Raw genomic sequence first — 7182 nt, 5'->3', positions numbered from 1 at the left:
TAATTATGATAGATTTAAGTTATAATCTTTAAGACTATATATGTTTATACATAATCTTTAAGTTTATATATATATATATATAAAATTTTTTAGTTTAATTTGTTGTATCTTACAACAACTCTAAAAATAAATAATTAAAAGAAAAAGAAGATTATCCTGAATGGACCTGTTAGTCAGAGAAAGCTTTTGAAAGAAAGACTGGAAGTCAGAAATGCAGCTCAGGGGTAGAGCACTTGCCTGGCATGAAAGAGGCCATGGGTTACACCTCTTGTGACACGGCAGTGGGCACACAGATGGGCCCTTCAAGGGAGATTCACCCGGAAACACAGACACTGTGTTTGACGTGGCAAGGGTCTGAGAGGAGCCTGTAGCAGCTAAGAACAAAAAACAAAAAACAAAAAACAAAGAAAAGAAAAGAAAATTACTGTCTTGTGGCAGTGGCACCACTACATTAAAGTGAATATCACCAACAACCAGTGAACTTGGAACCCAAGCCTCAGGTGAACTATAGCTGGCTCACACCTTAATTTCAACCTCCCAAGACAAGACCCTGAGTAGAGGACCCAGCTAAAACACTCTGAACTTCTGACCCAGGGAAACAGAGTTCAAAACTTTACATTGCTTTAAGCCTTTAAAGTGATAGTGATTTTTTTTGGGGGGTGGGTGTTGAGACAGGGTCTCACTATGTAGTTGAGCCTGACCTGGAACTCAGTATGTAGCCCAGGCTGGTCTCGAACTCACAGAGATCCTCCTGCCTCAGCCTTCCGAATGCTGGGATTACAGGTATGTGCCACCATGCCCAGCTCAATAGTGATTTTTTTATACAGCAACAAAAAATTGATACAAATAAGCAGGGTCAGTGTCAATTATTTGCAATCAAGAACTCTGATTAGGTCATGTATTTGTTGGCCAGGGAACCTTAATGAAGAGTCAGAAGAGTGTGCAAAGAAAGGAATATTTCCTCTTTTTCCTCCCCCTAGGAAAACTTATATATCACTATTAATAGAAGATGGAAGGAATGCCAGAAATGTAAATTCAAATAGACACATGGAAAACAGAGGTCCTCTCTATTCCTTGGTGTGTGTGAGTGTGTGTGTGTACAAAACTTAAAAGAAATTAACTGGTTATCTATATATTAGTTTATATTTAACTTCATCTATCTTTAGTAGTAATTGTGGGGAAGTTGTTGTTGTTGGCTAGGCATTGACCCCAGGCCCTTATGTGTTCTAGACAAGCACTCTACCACTCTATCCCCTAGCCCAGAGTAGTAATTTCTAATCATAAATCTCTTATGTCTTAATGACAATATTCCAAGTCTTCATTTATACATTACCTTTAAATTATGGTAGTGGTGTATAAATAAACATTCCTTCTAAATTTGTAAGAAACCATGGGGGTCATTTAGCCTGGTCAGATGATTTGATTAAAGCATAATGGGGGACAACCTGGTAGGACACTTTTACTGCTTTAAAATACTATCAGAATGAACAAAAAAGAAAAGAAAAAAAGCAAGACACACACCATTAGCTACTTTCTGCAAGTCCAGCTACCAGCAATACTAGCCTTCCAAAAAAGAAAAAAAAAAAAAAAAAAGGATCATCCATCCAAGTCTAAAATGGAAGGTATCAGCAGCTTATCATTGTAGTAATAGTTTCCTAATCTTTGAAAAGTTTCTTTTAAAATGAGATAGATTATATTTAAAGCCTCATTAACTAAGATCTTAATTCTGAGTTTATGCCAATGATGAAATCCACTAATAGCAACAAATGAGTTACAAGATAAATGCTTTTGAAGGAGGGAAACATTTTGCACATAAATTAAGCTTTCTTTACATTGTACCTAGAGCAGTCTGAGTTACTCCTAATAATTTTGTGCAATATTTAAAAATGTCTTACAATCACTCCCATCCTTTTCTGATAAATATGTTACCTAATTTGTATCAAAAAGTTTCAGTGATTAGGTTGCTATTCTCTAGCTTTCAAAGATTTTCTTCTTGCTTTGTGTTTTGATTTGTAACTATTGATCTTTGTGACTTTATGCGCAGACCTGCCCTTCACACACACACACACACACACACACACACACACACACACACACACACACATCATGTTTGTGCCTAGTTGTTTTGGCTTTAAAGACAAAGGACACCATTTTTAAGAAGTAGAGGCCTCTGATATCTGAGGGTGACCCCAATCAACAGCCACAGGAAGAGTGTCTCAGTGTCAATCCTCAGTACTGCGAAACAAACAAAACAGCCAGAGACCTTATTGCTATAACTGCAAGAAATGAATTCTGTGAACAACCTGGATGAAACTGGAAGCAGATTCTTCCCCAGAGCCCATGGATCTTGTCTGGGCTCTTATCTTGGTCCAGCTGACACTTTGCTTTTAGCCCTCAGCATAGAACCCAGCTGAGGCTCACCCAGGCTTCTGACCTACAGAACTATGAGAAGACACATGGATATTGTTTTAATATGCTTGCTGAAGCAATAGGAAACAAACACAAACTTCTACTACTTGTGAAATATATAGAAGTCTCTTGACCTACGTATTGGGAATGGATTTTGGTAAACATTCCTCAAGATCTTTCCTGATTTTCTATGAAGAACTTTGTTTCAACCTTAGTAGCTATTAAATAGGATACTCAATATCAGTCATACTTGGTCTTTCATCTCCACTATGGTTGTGTCAAGTTTCTGGATCACACCCACACAGTGCTAATGCAGTCATGAGCTGTGTGCATTTGCATACTATTAATTCTGAAGCATCTATTCTCCCCTGTTGGAGTTTCTTTCTCAAGCAAGCAAGGCCTAGCCAGGGATCAATTTTCTGTGAAGTTTCAGGACTTCTCACTTGAATGGATTCCTTCTAAGGCCTGTATTTAATTATTTGTAATTTCAAATCTTTCTTAAAGGAAAAATCTCTCAATTGTACAAATATCAGATCTCCAAAAACCATCTGCTTAGTCCTCTCTTCTCTATCTCAAATAAAAATGGCATTCCCCCCAAAAAAACAAAAAACAAAAATAAACAATCAAAAAGCCAGGGATTGAGCTCAGTGATTCTGTGGCCTACCTTGCAAGTGCAGGGTCCCTAGTTCAATCCCCAGTACAAACAAAATGAAACAAAACAAAAATAAACAAATAAAAAACAAGCAAAAAAATAGCATTCCATGATATTATGAATCAACATTTTTTCCAGTCAGGAAAGCAAATTTAGAAAATGTTGGTATTTTTATTGATCTCTAATACTATGCAAATTAATTTTAATACACTCCTAGCTATCTCATAATTCTAATTCCAGCCAGATTAGTAGTCTTAAACACTTATTAAATAAATAGAAATTTAGGGGTGGCCATTTCAAGCTAGGAAAGAAAGTTATTTTGAAAGCAACTTCTGCTTTCTTCATTGCCACAAACATGACCTGAGGTAAGGAAGCAAAGTTGCTACTGGCTTAAATGAAGGAAGGAAAAGGAACAAACACCAGAGAACAAATATAAATTTCACATTGTTTCTCACATACATTATCCATTTAATTTTGAAGACAACTGCATAGAACTGATTCTTATTCCCACCTGCCCAAACTAAGCACAGGCAACATCATGACTAGTAATTCTGTGTCTGCTATTACTGCACATTTTTGATCTCACTAGTATCTTATTCTGTCCATCTTTATACTCTTGGGTCCACGGAGGAATTTAGAAGCCTTTCCTAGAATTTAATTTGAAGAACAATTGAATGGATTCCACAAATAAATACTGGTGCTCCAATATGGAGCTCATGAACTTAAACTATTTCCAGATGTTGGGGGAGACCCCAGTTGTTCTTGTCATTTCACTGCTATGGAATAAGAGTCCTAGTTCCAAAGTTCCTTTTAGATTTTTGTCTCACAGCACATAGATAATTTCATATAAACTGGCCTTCCGATGGCTTGCCTTCATACCACAAGGTAGGAATGCCACTATGGCTCTTCTTGTAGCCTTCATTAATTAAAAATTATTATACACGACAATTAAAGCCTATTAGTTTTCAAAAATGAGGACATATAGACTGGTGATACATGAATTAATTATAGGTGGATGTATCATTAAAATAACAGTGAAAGGGGACCAAGAAAAGGAGAGGGCCAGGGCCTTAGCTCAGTGGTGCCACCGACTGCCTCCCAAGCGCAAGGACACAAGTTCAATCCCCGGTACCAAAAAAAAAAAAAAAAAAAAGGGAGAGGAGAGGTAGAGAGAGAAGGGGAAGTAAAAGGATTAAAGTGTATGGGCTGGGGATTTAGCTCAGTGGTGCTACTGCCTGCCTCACAAGTACAAGGTCCTAAGTTCAAGCCCTGGTACAAAAAAAAAAAAAAAGATGTGTTACGTACATGTACCAACTTTCCAAAATGAATCACTATGTATTACAAACATATACTAATGAAATAAAAAATTAAATTAAAAATAACAAAGAAACTCTTAGCAAAAATCTTATTCTCTTTCCTGTATTCCTAAATCTTTATGACTATGCTAAGTAGGAAACTCTCAAGTTGATGTGAATTTGTCCAACCCTTACCTATCTTCCATTTTTATACAAATATAGAGCAGGTTTCTGTGTTCCTCCATAGGCAATCAATAAGGCTATAATTGTTTTGGTTTCGTTGTACTTGTTTTTATGGTCTTTTATTTATATCTATTGGAAATGTGTTTCACTTATTCAAGCAACACAGTGTTTCTTTCAAAATAATACTACTTAAGTTTTTAAAAGGTTAAATAACACATTATGTAAATAATAATATTTGTGGTTCTTCTCTCTAGCAAATAACTGTGATTGGGAAACAATAGTTAAATAGTACATGTGAATGGCATGTGATGTCTGACACTGAACTTGAAACAGGTTAGGAGTCATGTGCAATGAAAGTGAGTTATCCTCTCTTTAGCACTATGCCTGCACTTTGGATGGTTGTCAGAAACTCACATGATTCCTGGTATGGGGGATCAGTGTAGCTTCATGGTAATTTCAGCCACTACTCGTATTTAGAATCAGATTCTTGGGATGAAGCCAGATGTGGCAGGAAGTTTGGCCTGAAGAGTTAGAAGAAAGCTAATTGTAAGAGTGGTTCAAGGACCACTAGGTCTGGGAGTGACATGGACTTTGTAACCCTGAGGCAAGACAAGGGGTTAGACCTGTGATCTAGAAATGGGAGTGAAACTCTGTGTCAGAAATAAAGGTGGGTGTGGAGCACTGGGATGCAGCTCAGTGGGAAGGCCCTAGGTTCAGCCCTCAGCACAGAAGAAAAAAAAAATCCTATCAATGGTAAATAATCATTTACTGAACAATATTTTAATTCTGGATTTTTTTTTAACCTTAGGTTGATTTTAAAGTCCAATCCAACTCTCATTTATTTTTCCTTGTTTTGGTTCTTGCAGCGGAATCAAATACTACTTTCAGGTTTAGGTTCAGTATTCTAAGTCCTAATGGATAATAATAATCTCCACATTTACTAAGGCCACACCCAGATACAGACCAGGTTTTTTGTTTTGTTTTGTTTTGACTTTTTTTAGCTGGTAAACTTTGGAAATGGGATTTAATTATGCTTATTACTAAAGTACTTTTTTATTAATTTTATATCCAGAAATAAATTCTTGAAACAGAAATACTGTCAAAGCAGAGTCTTCTTGCAAAGTGAAAACTTGAGATACTGATCTGTATTCAAAGAACACTTTTAAGGGCCACCAGACAGACCATTATGTTCTTGGAAAACAGGGTTATACTGTCAGTTCCGCTCAGTAGACAGGGTAGCTGACAAGGCAATCTGCAAAGTCCTTTATTTTATTCTGAGAACTATAGTCTGTGGAAAAGGATTTTATTATTTTAATGTAAGTGTTCAGCACCTACCCATTATTATTCAAAAGTATGATATTATCATTGGAGCATACACTTATTTGCCGTTTCTGCAGTATTTTCAAGGGAAATACTTTTTAAACAACTTAGATTCTATTACTATCCCAGTACTGTGAGGTTCAGAATATTGTTTTACAGGTGGTTTCCTAATCAGATTTTACTCAATTATTTTATTTCTTATTGTACATGGCTATATCCCAGCACACCCACGCCCCCCCAAAAAACTGACCCGGAACAGATGCACAATATTTGTTAAATAAATCCTAATTCTCCTTCTCAGTACTAAATAAATCATTTAACCTAGACTGTTTAGAAGACCCTTTAACACCCACTGAATCGTAAAATTTTTATGACTTATTTAGGCTTTAAATGCTCCAGAAAATGATTATCAAATGGGTGTTTAGGAATATACCAATTGTTGGAGATTGCAAATGGAGGATGTATCAGGTAGCAGTATTACAAATTGTATGCCTGTGCGTGCATGCAGTCATACAAGGCAAAGTCTTTTAAGAGGATGATAAATTAAGTCTTTTTGAGCATATGAATTCAAATAAATTAAGTTTTCCCCTTGTACTTTCAGTGGCTAGTAAGTCAAGGCTTACTGGATAGGTATTCAATAAATACTGGTTGAATTAATTGCCTTTATTAACATTCCTTTTGAGTTCTAGACACAGCTGGGTCTTCACTCCTTAGAAAGCAATGCAGCTGGAACCAGAAATCCCTTAAAAGGCTAGGACCAGTTAACAAGGCTGAGCTAAGCTTATGGGTAGTGCCACACAGGCTTAAGGCACTGAAGGCAGGCCAAGAGGACTCAAAGTAAGCGCAAGAGAAAGAAAACAAAACAGTAACAAGCTAGCCTAAGAGGAAAGACGTTTCTACAGTGGGTGTTGGCAGGAAGCCACCGCAATTACCGCAGGTCAACCCGTCAATAGGTGGTCACCTCGGTAACTGCCACCAAAGCAGTCCGCTACACAAACCCTACTTTTAAGACGTTCTTATCAATACTGAAATGTCGAAGTTCAACCGAATGCCTTAGAAAGAGCAACCACAAGCACCTAATCCACGACCATTCAAATAAGGCAGCCAATAGGAAAATCCAGCAAACCACTCGGCTAGCTGGGTCAGCTCTGGAGAAAGGTCTGCCCTTTAGAGTCCTGCGGAGCGACTGTCGGCCTCACAAACGCTGGGAGCCCTCAGCCGGGCAGAACAACCTTCCTGCCTCGCCTCCTCCCTCCCAGGTTGGTCCCAGCCCCCGCCGGCTGGACGGCCCGGGCCACACCCGCTTCCCTCCGGTGGCCCGGC

The 7182-nt window shown here is 37.8% G+C and overlaps 1 long non-coding RNA gene across 2 annotated transcripts; it reads right to left on the bottom strand.

The window, feature by feature from the left end:
- Positions 1 to 242: 242 nt before the first annotated feature.
- Positions 243 to 7171, bottom strand: LOC104873047. Of its 2 annotated transcripts, XR_783348.2 has the most exons (4): positions 6936 to 7171; positions 4954 to 5060; positions 2304 to 2442; positions 243 to 374 (listed from the first exon to the last, which is right to left on the bottom strand). It is a non-coding gene; the product is annotated as an uncharacterized LOC104873047 (long non-coding RNA). The 2 variants fall into 2 exon arrangements; XR_783347.2 differs by lacking the exon at positions 6936 to 7171 and having other exon boundaries at positions 4954 to 5318.
- Between the last annotated feature and the right edge of the window lie 11 nt (positions 7172 to 7182).

Source organism: Fukomys damarensis, unplaced genomic scaffold, assembly GCF_012274545.1.
Source record: "Fukomys damarensis isolate Sample0158 unplaced genomic scaffold, DMR_v1.0_HiC HiC_scaffold_15, whole genome shotgun sequence".
Classification (NCBI taxonomy): Eukaryota; Metazoa; Chordata; class Mammalia; order Rodentia; family Bathyergidae; genus Fukomys; species Fukomys damarensis.
Note: the sequence above shows the minus strand (reverse complement) of the source record. Positions and strands in the feature narration are given on the sequence as shown.